Genomic DNA, 14,920 nt, shown 5'->3' with positions numbered 1-14,920 from the left:
CCTTTGGACCAAAGGGTCCTGGGTTCGATTCCAGTCAAGGGCATGTACTTTGGTTGCAGGCTCTTCCCCAGCCCAGGCCCTGTTCAGGGCTCATACAGGAGGCAACCAATTGATGTGTTTCTCTCGTATCAATGTTTCTCTCTGTCTTTCCCTCTCCCATTTTCCCTAAAAATCAATGGAAAAATATCCTCGGGTGAGGATTAACAACAACAACAAAAATTTTCATAGAAATCAGTTGAAAAACAATTATAAAACTCTAAAACCTTCACCCCATATTGAGGGGGAAAAGAAGCTGATGGATATTAAGAGAAAAGTTTTAGAAAGGTTTTATTGGGCTAGAAGTGTTGATGTGCTGTGGGTACCCCCTCCAAAAAGGGGGGGAGGGTACCTGCATTTTACCACAAGCCTAATGAGAAGGGCTTCAAGGGGACCTCTAAGAGAGCTTCAAGGGGTCTCCTGAAGTTAGAGGGGCAGACTGAATTGATTTCTGACTCCAGCTCAAGAAATTTAGGGATCACTGTATGGGCTAGCAGCTGCTTTGCTGCCCCGACCCGCAGGGCATGCAACGTGGGTGCCGTGAAGGTGCCTGTAAGGGAATGAGAGGATAGGAGACGCGAAGAAATGGAGGCAAGACAGGAGTCTGATCAAGCCTCAAATTTTTATTTTTACAGCGGCAGAATATATACTGTTCCAGGGACGGGGGTGGGTAGCAGGGGTGGGTAGCAAAGCTTATAGTAATAGCCTATCAGCAAGTGGCAGCTATTTGCTTGTGGTGTGTGACAAGTGGTGTGTGACGGTTATTCTTAATTGCTGACCAAACTGCAGGACGTACGTGGTTTCTGGTAACTAGGAGTTACTACCAGAAACTTATTGTTCTTAAGATGGCTTTGCCGTGGTCTCTGGTAACTAGGAGTTACTACCAGAAACTTATTGTTCTTAAGATGGCTTTGACTAGGCCAGTTTCTCCGATAGCTCCCAACACTTTGCAATACTAGAATCTGCCCATAGTCTCAGAGGTTGTATGAGCAAAGACCTGTTTCTCATGGAGAAACTGAAAATAGACTGTTGCATTATGAGGGGCTATTGAGGAAGAAAGCAGCTGACAGAGGCGAGTTTACTTGTACAGGTCAAGTGTGTGTGTGTGTGTGTATGTGTAAGGTAGTACAGATTTCTGAAGAACCCACAAAAGTGCCCCAGGAGAAAACCAGTACATGAATGAACAGCAGGAGAAATGCATGATTGAGAGGGGAAGCAGAGTCGGCCAATCAATGAATGTTTACTGAACAGCTATTAGGTGTCAGGCATAGGACTAGGTTCTAGCAATAAAATATTGAACAGAATAGACAGAGTCCCTGCACATGTGGAGCTTTCAAAAAGCTGGGAAGATAAACACTAAACAAAATTTTACTAAAAAGTAGTTTACCTAATACAAATGCACAACATACTATGGAAGGTAATAAGCAGGACTATTTTAGATATTAAAAATCGAATCTAGTCTGGGGGTTGGAGAAGCTTGCCTAACACGAGTGGCGTTAAAACTGGGACCTGAAATAGGGTTAGCCAAATGACTGGTGGGGAGTACAGTGATCCAGGGAGAAGAAAGGGCATATGGAAAGTCAGAAGCAACACATTCAAGGAACTGAAAGAAGGCTGCATGGCTGGAGTGTATCTACCTATAAAGCAGGAAAGAGGCCAAGCTGAGAAGGCTAAAGGGATCAGCAGGAAGTGGGGGATTTTAAATGTTAATTAAGAACAAAGATGATACTGAAATCCTCTCTGCCTGTTTCCTATCACTGGATCCACATGAATGGAGGCCAGATAGGGCTTGGCACGGGGTCACAGGAGGCTGGTGTAAGGGAGCAAGTGAAGTACCATGGAGCCCCAAGGGCTTCTCCATCCCCGGAGTATGAGTTGGAACTTTCTGACTAATCAGCCTGCTTATTTGTGTGAAGACACCCTAATAGAAGTGGCCAAGGAGGTCCAGATGGCAACCATAGCTTGGTGGGAGGATAATTACTCTGAGCAGGTATCAGAAAGGTAGGTTTGTTTAAGAGGGACCATTCAATCCACAGGCCGACACTCTATCTACTGAGCCAAACCAGTTAGAGCTAGTTTTTATTTCTTGATGAGAGGAGAGGGAGGGAGGGAGGGAGGGAGGGAGGGAGGGAGGGAGGGAGAGAGAGAGAGAGAGAGAGAGAGAGAGAGAGAGAGAGAGAGAGATAGTTGATAGTTGTTGTTCCATTATTTATGCATTCATTGCTGACCTGGGATTGAACCCACAACCTTGGTTTATTGGGATGACGTTCTAACCAACTGAATTACCTGATCAGGGTGACCCCTATGATCTTTAACCAAGGATAGGCTATCCACATGATGAACACAGAAAAGGTAGCTATTCACACCAAAAGGACCTCTGTAGTCCGCCAAAGAGAAGTCACATCTTATCCATGAGTCACATGGCCCTCTGCTGGAGACTACACAAAGGGATACAGACACTTAACTACTCTTGGAGTACCTAACAGCCTCAGGAAAAACTTTTATTTTTCTTTTTAAAGATCTTACCAAAATCACTCTTATGTTTTTCTTGAAATATCCATAGCCTTCTTCATTTTAACCGAATGGGCAGCTCCCAGGGAAGACAATTCAGTTTAATATTCATATTCCAGCAGTCTGGATAAAGCCTGGGAACTTAAAGGGGCACAAAATACTACACAGCTTTCTGTCCCGAGCATCACTTCTCTTCAGGCCCTACGCTTCCCCCTTCTTTGGTACCAAAGACATAGGCAGTGTGTGAAAGAGGGCTAAGTTTGCCTACTATTCATGTAAAATAATGGCACAAGGAGAAAATCCCCCCAAAAATTCAAAGGGTTTTTTCCTAATAATGTGCCTCAAGATTTACTGAAACATCTAAATCTCATTTTCAGCCCATTAAGTCTGGATTGCAAATGTACAGGTTATGTATTTTGTGATGGATTTCTGATAGAATTCAGGGGTCAGGGAAGAAAAAATTTACTGATAGATTATTTGAGGGTGAAAGAGGGTCCTAGAAAACTGACTTTAACTAAAAAGAGAAAGGTAATTTAGTTTAACTCTTCAAATAAAAAGTACATTTGATTTTTTTAAAATTGATTTGAGGGAGAGAGAAGGGAGAGGGAGAGGGAGAGGGAGAGGGAGAGGGAGAGGGAGAGGGAGAGGGAGAGGGAGAGGGAGAGGGAGAGGGAGAGGGAGAGGGAGAGGGAGAGGGAGAGGGAGAGGGAGAGGGAGAGGGAGAGAAACATCAATTTGTTGTTCCACCCATCCTTGGTGTACCAGGGTGACACTCTAATCAAAGAGCTACCAGGCCAGGGCAAGCGCATCTGATTTTGAAAAACAATCATTGAGACTCCCATTTTTTGTGTTTAACTACCACCTTGATATTGATCTGCCTCAGAAGACAGCATGATTCTGGGCTACCTTAGCATGAATGATTTATGACATTCATGAACTTGGCAACCACATCAGCTTTTCTAAGCCTGGCACCCAACACCACCTGCATGTTAAGTGAAGATTTATGATTTATAAAACTCAATTTATTATGCAAAGGCACATGAATTGTCTTATATGTGCAGTCTATAACTCCCAAGACAGGTAAGGAGACAGCTATGTCACAGAATTTATGATGGCTCCTTGCTAAAGCTGAAGTTGTAGAGAAAAACAAGAGAACTAACTGACCCTTTAGAGAAAAATAGCTTTAGCTAATCGTTACACCCCAAATGATAAACCAGCTATCACATACCGCTATATCTTACAGTGGCTGTCGGTGAAAGTCACTTTAATCACATTACGGAACTATGTCTACATTTTGAACGTGGCAATAATAGAACTTAAGTGACTCTTTGGAAATATCAAGTTTAATTTTCCCCCCAGTTTGGTGTCTGAGACCTCTTGCTGAGATTTCTTATAGACCCGAAGACATGGAAAGATAATTCAATACCTTGGTGTGCCCAATGGCTTCCTGCGTGCACTCTTAAAGTAGAAAAGGAAATGCTGGTTTCAATTCTGAAATGCAGCTTGTTTTCAGAGATGTTTTAGAAATGCAGCAAATCTCTCTGCATACCCTGCAAAAAAATAGAAGATTCAGTGGAATAAACTTATGAATCTCAAGAAAGAATGAGATTATATAGACAGCCATTAAAAATGACAAGTATATGGGACCAGGTTGACAAGCAGATATCTTTAAACAAGATAATGCTAAGCATAAAAAGCAGAACACAAAAATCGTGAGCACACATGCCAACTGGAAAAAGGCAAAGTGACAGAAAGAAATGTTTCCAGCCTAGAGATTTTCAATGGTATAAAGTTTAGTGAAAAACAATAAAATTCTAAGTAACTTATTTTCACATAGCCCTATCAATCAGGAAATGGCCACATATACATGACTACTAACTGCCCTGATTCCAAGAAGTACCCTGTCCCTCTCTCCTCTGCAGAGCTCTCTAAACAGCATTCCACCCTCCCTGTGCCATACACTTCCTGGTACAGCAGCCTGGGGCAGAGCAGACTTCCCTCTGGGAAGCCATGCAAAGCTGCAGAGGGCACACACAGCCTCTGTGGAGTCACCTTTGCACTTTGGCATGCTCAGAAACAGTTCACAATTCTATGATGGAAGACACATGTTCATAAGACCCATGGCAGCTATCATGCTCACAGATTCCCCCTTCCCTCTGGAGGGTTCACAGGCTCCTTCCAAGTAAATTGCTTGCTTAATATCATGTAATATAGACTCACACAGTCACTACCCCCACCGCAACTGCTAGTTGAATAAAACAAGAAATTAGCACTTAAACCAAAGGCCTATGAGCTGATCCTTGAGACACCTTGGCACTTTCCTTACTCTTCCCAATAAAGGAACTCTATAGGGATGGTGTAATTTAAGCTACACAGAACAGTAGCAAGGAAAGTGCAAGCAGCCCAAGGGATACACTGAGGTACAGGAAGGAAACACTGAAATGTATTTATTTTTATCTTTTCCATTTTTATTGTCTATTTTTATATCTATATATATAAAAGCCTAAGCAACCGGTCGACTGAACGACCAAACGACCGATCGATCGGTAGCTGTGACGTGCACTGACCACCAGGGGGTAGACGCTCAACTGCAGGAGCTTTCCGCTGGTGAACAGTGTGCTCCCACAGCCAGCCAACCTCCTGTGGTCTCTCCCCCCGGCTGGCCAGCCCTGATTGCCTGCCAGGCCAAGGGACCCCACCAGTGCACGAATTCGTGCACCAGGCCTCTAGTATGTTTAATAATACTAGTACTACATATACATACAATTCATCCTTGAACACACAGGTTTGAACCGTGTAGGTCCACCAATACACGTTTTGTGTTTGTTTGTTTTTCAATAAATACTGTAAACATATTTTTCTTATGATTTTCTCTTTTAAATTGACTTTATTGGGGTTACAGCTATAATAATAAAAGCATAATATGCTAATTAGACCGGACATCCTTCTGGACAAAGCCAGTGCCAGAGGGAAGCCAGTGCTGGCAGCTGGGGGAAGGAAGGCCTACTCTTTTTTTTTTTTTTTTTTTTTTTTATTGCTTAAAGTATTACAAAGGGTATTACATATGTGTCCATTTTATCCCCCCGCCCTAGACAGTCCCCTAGCCTCCCCTATCACCCAGTGTCTTATGTCCATTGGTTATGCTTATATGCATGCATACAAGTCCTTTAGTTGATCTCTTACCCCCCTACCTCCTGCCCCCCAACCCTCCCCGGCCTTCCCGCTGCAGTTTGACAATCTGTTTGAGGCAGCTCTGCCTCTGTATCTATTATTGTTCAAAAGTTTAGAATGGTCTCTATTGTCCATGAATGAGTGAGATCATGTGGTATTTTTCCTTTATTGACTGGCTTATTTCACTTAGCATAATGCTCTCCAGTTCCATCCATGACGTTGCAAATGGTAAGAGTTCGGAAGGCCTACTCTTGCATGAATGTCGTGCATCGGGCCTCTAGTAAATAAAATTATATAGGTTTAAGGTGTATAGTTCTATAATATATCATCTTATATTATACTGTGTGTTCACCACCCCAAGTCATGTCTTTCCACCACCTTATGATTTTCTTAATAATATTTTCTTTTCTCTAGCTTACTTTATTGTAAGAATACAGTATATAATACATATTCGTAAAGCTTCCAGTCAACAATAGGCTATTAGCAATTAAGTTTCTCGGGAGTCAAAAATTTTATGTGGATTTATGTTTGGGGTGTTTCTATGTAAGGTGTGATCCTAACCCCCACCCACTCCTATCAGAATCCCCTGTGGAAGTTGTTAAACATGCAGATTCCTTGACCTACTTCAGATCTACAGGATCTGAATCTCCAGGACTGGAATAATTTAAGGAGCCTCCTAGTCTGATACTCTTGCAGTTTGGGAACTACTGCAAAAGAAGAATTAGAGAAGCATACACAAAGAAGATGGGCTATGGAAAGGTGCAGACAGAAAAATGAGAAGCCCAATTCTGAGGGAAGACCAATAACTGGCAGCTACAAGCAGGTCCTCCTGGAGCCTAAGGAGGAGCCATCCCGCTTGTTCTTCCAGAACTCTGGCTCCAAAGGTATTGAGACAATGCCTGTACTTCCCTAATTAGCCCTCATTTAAATCCTCATCACCTAAGGAAACTTGGGTACTTCCTGTCCTGATGTATAAGGAGCCAATAGTCCCTCACATAGAGACAGCATGTAATCCAAGGGAACTGAAAAGACAACAGACATAATTTCACTAATCATGTACCTTAAGGAGTAAGAACGAGGTAGGAAGAAAGGAACATATGGCTAAAGTTGTCTGTAAACATTTTTAAAAGTTCCTGTGTAGCCCACCCAGCATGGCTCAGTGGTTGAGTGTCAACCTATGAACCAGAAGGTCATGGCTCGATTCCCTGTCAGAGCACATGCCTAGGTTGTGGGCTCAATCCCCAGGTTGGGACATCCCCAGTGTGGGACAAGCAGGAGGCAGCTGATCAATGATTCTCTCTCATCATTGGTGTTTCTATATCTCTCTCCTTCACCCTTCCTCTCTAAAATCAATACAAAAATATTTTTAAAAATAATAAAAAGGTTCCGGTACTGATTGAACATTTAATCTGAAATCACATGGGTGATTTCTAAAAAGCATACCAAATAAAAAAGAAGTCTGTAGAGCAGAAGCTAACACTGTCTGTGTAACCTTGGACAAAATTATTTATTTTCTCTGCTCCTCATCTATATATATAAAAGCCTAAGTGACCGTTAGGACTACCGGAATGACCAGTTGACCAGTCACTATGACGCACACTGATCACTAGGGGGCAGACACTCAATGCAGGAGCTGCCCCCTGGTGGTCAGTGTGCTCTCACAGCCAACCTCCTCCAGCCAACTTCCCGTGGCCCCTTCCCCCCCAGCATCTCCCCCCAGCATGCCAACCTCCCACAGCCCTGATTAGGACTGGGCGAGACGCCCCAATATGCCCCAATTGCCAGCCAGGCTGAGGGACCCCACCCATGCACGAATTCATGCACCGGGCCTCTAGTCTATTAAATAAAAGGTTAGACTTTAAATGCTCTAAGGCCCTTTCTGTATTTCTAGAACCCAAGTTTGAACTCAACTCCTAGTTCAGGGTTCCTTTTACTATATCATGCTGATCAAGAATAAATTAAAATTCTGGCTCTTTACACCAAAAAATTTCAGAAAAGTCTCCTATATCCTTAAGAATTAACTATTAAATGGGTCTTCATAAAGAGCAAATCTCTGCTTTTGTCAGCCCTCCCCCACTCCAAATAGGGACTTCATACACAGGTCTTTGACCTATCCAATAGCCAACTCAATGAAAATCCAGTGAGATTAGTTGACTAATTTTTACCCTGTGCAATGAAACTGGGTAAAATATAACTGGGATGTAACTGTTCTATCAAATTAAGGTGACATTTTATTTTGATTTATTGCTGCCTCACTTTTCTTTCAGAGTCATCCTCTATTTCTTTTTTCTCCTATCAGAAGGAGGGCAGGTTGAGGGGTTACCAGGATCCTATATAATAAAAGCATAATATGCAAATCAATCAAATGGTGCAACGATTGGTCACTATGATGTGCACTGACCACCAACGGGCAGATGCTCAACACAGGTGCTGCCCCCTGGTGGTCAATGCACTCCCACAGGGGGAGCACCGCTCAGCCAGAAGCCAGGCTCACGGCTGGAGAGCACAGCAGCGGTGGCAGGAGCCTCTCCTGCCTCTGCAGCAGCACTAAGGATGTCCGACTGCGACATCCCCCAAGGGCTCCCAGACTGAGAGAGGAAGCAGGCTGGGCTGAGGAACACCCCCCGCCCCAAGTGCATGAATTTCGTACACCGGGCCTCTAGTTCAGTATGAAATGAAACCTGCTAATTGTCACCACCCCTAGGGACAGAGACATCACCTGACATAACACTTTCTATGCTTCACTGGGGCAAGCTCTGTTGAATCAGGCTTGACTACAGTGACACCATGTAATGCACTTCAATATAGTGCAGCTAATGCCAAAATGGAAAAGTGGGAACTGCTCCTGAAATCTGCTACAGATACATGAAAAATTCCAATGAGAACAGAAGTGACACATCCCTGCAAGATGCCACATTTTTATTTCAAGAAGATGGAAGGTGCCACAGCATGATAGTCATCTTTGGCAAGACTGAATAAAACATCACTGAGTCACCAGTTTAAAGAGATTTTGCTTTAAAAATATAAACTTGATCCTATGAATTATATTACAAATTGAATTTCCTTTATATTTGTCCTGAAACCTAAACTATTTAAAATGTTTAAAAAGTATTTCTAGCCGAAACCGGTTTGGCTCAGTGGATAGAGCGTCGCCCTGCGGACTGAAGGGTCCCAGGTTCGATTCCGGTCAGGGGCATGTGCCTGGGTTGCGGGCATATCCCCAGTAGGAGATGTGCAGGAGGCAGCTGATCGATGTTTCTCTCTCATCGGTGTTTCTGGCTCTCTGTCTCTCTCCCTTCCTCTCTGTGAAGAATCAATAAAATATATTTTTTTAAAAAAAAGTATTTCTAAATACATTTTTATTACATTGACTAAAATAACTGTTAATAATAGATTAGGCCAGTATTATAAAATTCATCTTCTGTATATGTGTAGGAAAAAGATAAGATCCAGTTTGGCTATGAGGCAGCAAAGCCTAATGGTTATCACTACAGATTTTAGAGTCATATAGACTGGCTTCAAATTCTAGCCTTATTCTATTATGTGACCTATATAACATACTATTATGTGACCTATATAACCACTCAAAGCCTCAGTTTCTACATCTGCAACATGGGAATACCAATAACATTTACTTGAGATTATTGTTGGGAGCATTCCATTAGCTAATAAATTTAATACTTAACTAGACACTTAACAATTATTAGTGATTACTATCTAATGACAATTCCCATTAATGGCTAGGAGTTAAACACTGAAACTAGTTTCCTGTTTTCAAATATGCTAAAATATCATACCAGTTAGAATACAATTTAAAATATCGTATGTACGGGGATTAGACAGCCACCTGTTCTTTCTGATAAGCATTTACCCAGATGCAAATCATGTACCAACTCCTTTCACTTTCCAGTGTGACACTGAGATGACAACAGAAATAAAATATAATACTGTGCTCAATAGTAAAGAATTACTAGTATACACCTGCAACCTTCCAGTGCACAGATGACACTCCAACAGAGCCACACCAACCAGGGCTAGCCATTCATTCTTATTTATTTGCACCCTATTTATTTTTAGACTCAGGCTCATTTCTTCAAGCCTTTGAGCTATAGGCCAAATCAATTTGCAAAGCAGTCTATAAGGCTGCTCTCCAAAACTGGCAAAGACAATACATTTTCAGGCTCCTGCTTTTATTTCTTTCTTTAAATCTTTATTGTTGAAAGTATTGCATATGTTCCCTTTTTTTCTCCCATTGACCCTTTATCTCCCCCCTATCCCCAAGTCCCAACCCCCACAGACTCTTGCTTTTAATAGCTAGAGCTACCACATCCCCCTTGTGGTCATGGAGAGAATTTGCCAGGCTCTTGAAGAAACCACCAGGAATATGGTCTCAGACACCCTTTAGCTAACATTGTTTGATTCCAGGATTCCTTGGTGAATATTTTGTGGCTTTTAAATGTATGCAACAAGAAGAAAAAAAAGGAAACTCTTAAGAGAGCCATTTGAGAGGAGAAGGAACCATTTGAGATGAACATGTAGGTACTCCAATTATTCCACTCGCCCTCCTCCCTCCGTCATGTACAACATAAGGATTTTGCTTCAATGTTTAATATTATGTCTTTGTCATTCCTCTCTATGTTCTTTTGCATCAATATATATTTTTTTAGAATATTAATCTCTACAAACAGGGGTCATTAGCCTGCAACTTTGAAGTCTGTACAGCAAAGTCTAAATCTACCCTCTGAGGGTGAAAAGGGACCTGTGCAACTGTGTTACATTGTCAGACCACAGGAGGATGGCCCAGGACAGCCCAGGGGATAGCTGGGATACCTCTCTCAGCTGGGAATTGATCTGTCTCTCCATAGATGTGGAACCAGTCCACAGTCCCCCAATTTACCCTTTTGGGTGAAATTTGACTTAAGTCCCTCAAGCTTCTTTTACAACATAGCCTGACCCCACTATAAAGTGGACAATAGAAAGATCTGGCCAGTTAATGGCACCATTAAGTTTAATACTATACTGTAGCTAGACCTCTTTTGCCATTCCCAAGGGAAGTGAATGGAGAATGAGGCCTTTTAAAATCAAATGTGTATTTTTCATACATGCAAGCTATTAGGACTCTAAGAAATGACCCTCAGCTATATGCTACCCGTAAACTAGATCTCTCTGTAATTGCTACAGAGCTTGAAAGAAAAATATACTCAAATGGAAAGAAACATTTTAAAAATGGATGAATGAATTTGTCAGTCCTTTGTCAACATTTGCCAATCCTTGAGGTATTGAAAATGGCTGTCCTGCCCTAGCGGATTTGACTCAGTGGATAGAGCATGGGCCTGCGGACCAAAGGGTCCCAGGTTCAATTCCAGTCAAGGGCATGTACTTGGTTGCAGGCTCCTCCCTGGTCCGGGCCCTGGACGGGGCTCGTGCAGGAAGCAATCAATGGATGCATTTCTCTCACATCGATGTTTCTTTCTGTCTTTCCTCTCTCTTCCACTCTCCCTAAAAATCAATGGAAAAAAATATCCTTGGATGAGGATTTAAAAAATAATAACAACATTTTTTTAAAAAACGACTGTCCTTGTTTTATAAATAAAATCTTTACAGGGTCAGAGGTATGGCTCCAGAAACAATTCAAGCCACCAAATCCTTTTACTTTCCCATAAACCTCCTCAGTTCAGCTCAAAATACTTATAGATAATTGACTTTATGAAACCAAAGTCCCAGGACCTTTGAAATGCAAGTAACTGGTCTAAAACTCTTATCTAGGCCATCTTTTAAAATGCAAGTTTCTGGGAGGTAACCCTTATTGAAAGGAAAAATACCTTAGCCATGTGAGCAGATCAAATTAACTCATTTCAGCTGTTAAACATTAATTGCTAGACAAGTCTTAAGTTTACCTACTTTGGGCCTCTTAATACAAAAGAGCTAGAAAATTGATTTGGAAATCTTGGTATAATATCTTGTATTTTGAAGGTGTATTGGGCTTGAAACTGAGAGTGTTTAAAATGTTCATAAAAGTCAATTTAAAGAATGCTGGTTGCTTGCTTTTTGGTTATTATTGGAAATTGAGATTTCTACAAGTTAAAAGTTCACATTAATTGGAAAGAAATTGTATGGTTTTGGTAATGGAATATGGAAACATATTTTGAAGGAAAAAGTGAATTGTTCTAAAGCTAGTTGTTTCTGAATGGGTTAAAAGGTTTGTGAAGGTTGTAGACAGGTTTGTGAAAGTTATGGAAGGTTTGTAAGAGAAATGTTAAATGACACAATCTAGTAAGCCAGGACAAGCAGAATAGAGAAACAGACAGATATTTAAACAGCAGTATACAGCCATCTATAAATCCTATCTTCCCAAGGACACTTAAGAGTAAATGGTTTACACTTTTCCTCCCCAACCAAAGGGTAAATATCAACCTACTCAGAGAGACAGATAACAGAAATCCAATTATTGTCATTTGCTGACCATACCTAAGGACAATGAAGTTGAGAATAAACTTCATTTTCGTATATCAGCATAAAGCTGATTTATTCTATTGTGATCCTCCCCCAAGACATCCTGAAAATGCCCAGTCTTTAAAACCCCTCAGAATGAAGGCCCAGCATGAACTTCCCTAAATAATAAATTTAAAGATCAAAAGTAAGCTCATACAGAGTTAGAATTTGGTTCTTTTCCACTTCATCAAAAGGACCAGGACCCAGCCAGCGTGGCTCAGTGGTTGAGCATCGACCTATGAACCAGGAAGTCACGGTTCAATTCCTGGTCAGGGCACACTCGGTTGGGTGCTTGGTCCCCAGTAGGAGGCGTGCAGGAGGCAGCTGATCATTGATGTTTCTATCTCTCTCCCTCTCCCTTCCTCTCTGAAATCAATAAAAATATATATGAAGTGACCGGTTTGGCTCAGTGGATAGAGCGTCGGCCTGCAGACTGGGGGGTCCTGGGTTCGGTTCCTGTCGGGGGCATGTATCTTGGTTGTGGGCACATCCCCAGTGGGAGGTGTGTGGGAGGCAGCTGATCAATGTTTCTCTCTCATCGATGTTTCTGGCTCTCTATCTCTCTCCCTTCCTCTCTGTAAAAAAATCAATAAAATATACTTAAAAAATATATATATGAAAAAGAAAAAAAAAAGGACCAGTATTTTCCTTTTTCTTTCCAGATACCAGAAGACTGTTTTATAAAGCAATTTGGTAAATTATATTTTTCTCCCTATCCGATCCCTCCATAATTTGGCAATTCTTTTTTTAAAATGTATTTTTTAAAAATATTTTTTTATTTTTACAATTAGCTTCCTCACTCCCAAGCTCCAAGTTCCTTTACCTCCATAACTCATTTCTAAACCCCTTTTTTCTAGTAATTGCTTTTTCTTTTTTAATAGATTTTTGTTGATTGCAGAGAGGAAGGAGGAGGGAAAGGAAGATAGAAACATCAATGCTGAGAGAGAATCATGGATTGGCTGCCTTCTACACACCCCCTACTGGGGATGGAGCCCGCAATCCGCGCATGTTCCTTAGGTTTGATGGAGCAATTGAATTGATACCCTTCCCCCGGAACTGGCTTTTCAGGTCATTTCACTATGGACATGCCCTTTGCTGAGACCACATTCCATTATCTCCCCTCCGGTCTGCATAAAGAAGTCTCCGCCCAGAAGAAAGCCACTGACTCCGTCACTGGGTGCTGGAGCTCAGCCGCCTGGTGTGCGGGTCATCTGTAATCCTGCACCACTCTGGCCTCCATCTTCCTCCGGGGACCTAACAGTGCCCTTGACCGTGCCCTTGACCAGAACCGAACCCAGGACTTGTTAGTCCCCAAGCCAATCCTCTGTCCACTGAGACAAACCGGCTAGGGCTAGGAATTACTTTTTCTCCTCTGTAATCTGTCCAGTAAATGTTCTCATAAATAAATAAATAAATAAATAAATAAATAAATAAATAAATAAATAGTAAATGAAAAAGAATCTCTATCACCTATAACCAATGTGGGGTTTTTTTTTGTTTCTTACTTCCATTCCCCTCACAATGCACATTCCAGTTATCTTCTTCCCCAACTTCCCCCGACATTTCCTTTACAATTCCTCACAGTGGTCACTTAACAGTGGAGTATCTTTCTCTTTTGAAATAGGACTTCAAAGCTTGAAGGATAAATTGCTTCCTTTGCAAAAGTAAGCTCAAGCTGTGATAAGTGAATTCACATTTTGTTTCCACTGTATACTTAGTGTCTGTTACATCAGTACATATTTGTTGAATCAATGAATTAATTCTTTTTCTCAAAAATCTGAAACTGGTCACAGCGCGGTGGCCACTGCCATTTTGTTACAGAACCCAGTCTCTGTCCCTAGCAACCAGCATAAGGTTTGAGAAGGCCCCGAGTGCCCTCAGCGAGGGCCAGCCCAGGGTGTGTATGCGCATTTCCAGTTACTGCGGTACCGACAGACCCGGGACTCGATTAAAGAAGCTGAAGAAATTAGCCAAAGAACATATACGCATAGCCCACAGACACAGACCACAGTGATGTGATGGCCAGAGGGAAGGAAGAGCAGAGGCTGGGTGGAGCTGGGGACATGTGTAATAGTGTCAAAATAAAAATAAAGGTTAAAAAATATATATATACCAACAGGCAGCCAGAAAACGAGTAAAGGACGGGGACGAGCAACGAAGGTTCCGAGCCTGAGGTTTACACAGAACAAACACCCAGGACAAGATGGCGCCCTCCGCTCGGAGCGGGAGCAGGGATAACGTCCACGCGCAGGGAGCGTGCACACGCCCGGGCTCGCCTCCGGCTACGTTCGGTGGGCCATCCAATGAGAGCTGTAGTTAGACCCCACCCCTGTTTTCCGCCACTCCCTGGGCACATGCGCTCCAGGCGCTCAGCCGGGCGCCAGCTGCGCAGGCGCAAGAGGCCCCTCCTCTCACGCAACTGACGCAAGGAGACTGTAATCATTTCGCAGTTTATCCCGTGTGACCTTGAGTCTTAGCTGCCTCTGAGGACCAGGGCTGTCTAAGGTTGTTGCCTTTATATTTCTCTTAACCCCCTCGCCTCTCATTGAGCCCATACCTGCCGCGGCCAGAACTGAAGGACGCACTTTTTCAACCATCATGCTGCGGAGCGTATTGGCCGTACGCGCTTCCTCCGGCAGCGGCGGTCAGGTAGTCTCTGGTCAGGCAGTGCAGGCAGCGCCTCAGCGGAAGAGCGGGCCTCCAGGCTCCA

The 14,920-nt window shown here is 42.6% G+C and overlaps 1 long non-coding RNA gene across 2 annotated transcripts in view; it reads right to left on the bottom strand.

Moving 5' to 3' along the window:
- LOC132235707 (uncharacterized) overlaps positions 1-14,915 on the bottom strand; it is a 39,647-nt gene extending 24,732 nt beyond the window's left edge. The window contains exons 1-2 of one of the 2 annotated variants that reach the window (XR_009453075.1): positions 14,768-14,915; positions 3,974-4,097 (exon numbers count right to left, since the gene is read on the bottom strand). This is a non-coding gene — a long non-coding RNA (uncharacterized LOC132235707). Of the gene's footprint in view, positions 1-3,973; positions 4,098-14,323; positions 14,522-14,767 lie in introns of those variants that run through there. The other variant, XR_009453074.1, reaches the window with a different exon arrangement.
- Between the last annotated feature and the right edge of the window lie 5 nt (positions 14,916-14,920).

The sequence above is a fragment of the Myotis daubentonii genome, chromosome 5 (genome assembly GCF_963259705.1).
Source record: "Myotis daubentonii chromosome 5, mMyoDau2.1, whole genome shotgun sequence".
NCBI lineage: Eukaryota > Metazoa > Chordata > Mammalia > Chiroptera > Vespertilionidae > Myotis > Myotis daubentonii.
The sequence above is the reverse complement of the archived record's forward strand: the minus strand, read 5'-3'. Positions and strand labels throughout refer to the sequence as shown.